The sequence below is a fragment of the Octopus bimaculoides genome, chromosome 23, assembly GCF_001194135.2.
Source record: "Octopus bimaculoides isolate UCB-OBI-ISO-001 chromosome 23, ASM119413v2, whole genome shotgun sequence".
In the NCBI taxonomy this organism is placed as follows: Eukaryota; Metazoa; Mollusca; class Cephalopoda; order Octopoda; family Octopodidae; genus Octopus; species Octopus bimaculoides.
In genome coordinates, this window is record NC_069003.1 from 5,938,475 (window position 1) to 5,941,390 (window position 2,916).

Consider the following 2,916-nt stretch of genomic DNA (forward strand, 5'->3'; position numbering starts at 1 on the left):
TATATATATATATATATATATATATATATATATATATAAAAGCGATATTTGTAGCCACTTTAACTTGGCTGTCCATTCCAGCAGACTCTGCTGCAATCTTTTAACCCCAAGGGGACATTTCCTCTAGCTGGTTCATGATGCGCAGCTGTGCATCATTAACCAGCTACAGGAGATGTCCTCCCAGAGTTAAAAAATCACAGTAGAGCCTGCTAAAATGGACAGCCATGTTAAAGTGGTTACGAATATTACTTGTCAGTATATATATATGTATGCATATATATACAGATATACATACACACACGCATACATATAAACTCATATACTAACATGTGTTTGTGTGTATGCACATATGTATACATGTACATGTATGTATACATATACACACAGACATATAGATATATACACAAATGCCACACACACACATATACATATGCCCAAGCAAATGTAACATACATACATAGACAGACAAGAATGTAACAAAACATACACAGACACACACACACACATTTACATACAGGTGTTTGTGTGAATGTGAACATGTATAAGCACATATGTGTACATACACATACATAGACGTATAAATATACACACAAATATAACATCCACAGATATACAAACACAAGCACATACTGTGCATGTGTTTGTTTTGTGCATCTTTGAATCTTCATAGATTTGCCTGATGAACAATTACTTACTTTGTGAATTCTCCTGAACTTACTGGGATGGAACTGACTATAATAATGACACTAATAATTCCTACTCTAGGCACAAGGCTAGGGAAGGGTTACCCGATTACATGAACTACAGTACTTAAGTGGTACTTGTTGACCCCAGACAGAATGTAAAGATCAAGACAAAATGTCGCTAAGAATCTTTTCCAATGCACTAATTCTTTTTGCCAGCTTGCTGTCTTAATAATAATCCTTTCTATTGCAGGCACAAAGCCTTTATTTATTTATTTATTTATTTATTTTTGGTGGGGAGAGTCTAGTCGATTATATCAACCCTACTGCTTAACTAGAAGCTATTTTATTGATCCTGAAAGGAAGAAAGGCAGAGTCAACCTTGGCGGAATTTGAACTCATTAAGCCGGAAGAAATGCTCTTGAACATTTTGCCTGTCAATGCTAATAATTCTGCTAGCTTGCCACCTTAATAAACAACAATCCTTTCTACTATAGGCAAAAAGCTAACAAATTTGGGAGGAAGAGAAGTGGTGGGGCTACTTAATTACAATGACTCCACTGTAGTAACTGGAACTTGTTTTATCAATCTCGAAAGGATGAAAGGCAGAGTCAACCTTTGAAGCTTTTGAACTCAGAATGTAAAACTGGACAAAATGCTGGCAAGAATTTTACATGAATATAGGCATAGCAATGCTTATGGTTGGAGAAGGACAAAGTTATCAACACCAGTACACAACTGGTATTCCTTATATATTTTTATCAATTCCAGAGTCATGAACAGCAAAGTCAAACAGCAGCTGAATTCCAACAAAGAACATAAAGAGTTGCCCCTTAAAAACACCACAAAGTCTTTAGTTAATTGTTCTATTTGCTAATAACTTCCACCCTACTTGTAGTGCTGATCTTAAAAGCACAAAAGTGAAAATTTATCTATATGTGTATGTTTATGTGCATATATGAAAGTAAGCACACATGCAACTATTATATGCATATCTATACAATATGTGTATATATGCGTGTGTGTATATATATGTGTATATATATATATATATATATATATATATATATACCCATATAAGTATACACACAGACATTTGTCTACAATTACATATATATCTATACATGTATTTAAATACATACACGCAAACTCTTAAACTCACGAAGACATACAGATACATACATAGTTAAAGGTGTACACACAAACACACATGTACACAAGGATGTGTGTCTGCATAAACATGTTCCATGTAAAAACAAAGCCAGCTCCACTAGTTTTAAAAATATAGGTAACATAACACAAAAGGAAAAAAATATTCAAAAAAACATATTTCAAAACAAAACATAAAAAACTACATAATGAAACCAAAAGTCAATTAGTAATAATTATACTAATTTCTGCCAACGTTTTTTTTTTCTTCTTCACTAGAAAAAAGAATCATTTCTTGTGTTGCATGGAAAAAAAGATATATTTATACTTACACACACACATATATATATATGCATACACACACCATTAAGTGTATGTTTGTGTGTGTGAGTATATGTATATATATCTATATATGCACATACATACATATATATATATGCGCATACATATATATATATGCGCATACATATATATACACACATACGTATATATACACATACATACATATACACATACATACATATATATATATATATATATATATATATATATATATATATATATATATACACACGAACATGAAGTGCATATAAACATACATATACATACATACGTGTGTGTGTGTGTGTGTGTGTGTGTGTGTGCATGAATGTGTATATATCTATGTATTTATGTACGCATGTACATGAATGTATTATGAAGACAGTTTATCGTCTTCACTAACTGCCTGGTTTTAATTCTTGGGCTCCTTTGATTCCATCTTGTAGATTATAGTACAGTCTGTGAAGTCCACTGAAGCATGCAATGTGAGGTGAGTGTGTTGCAAAAGAGATAGAGAGAGAGAGAGAGAGAGAGAGAAATGTATATAGGTAGATACGTAGATAGAAACATAATTTTCTTTTTCTTCAGTTCTAAATGTCTGGATGGCGGTATTAATTCTGATGACGACGACAATGATGACGTAGTTTGGAAATGAGAATCACAAAGAAAGAAAGAAGAGTGTGATAGTGATTATTACGATATATATATATATATATATATATATATATATATATATATATATATATATATATATATATATATA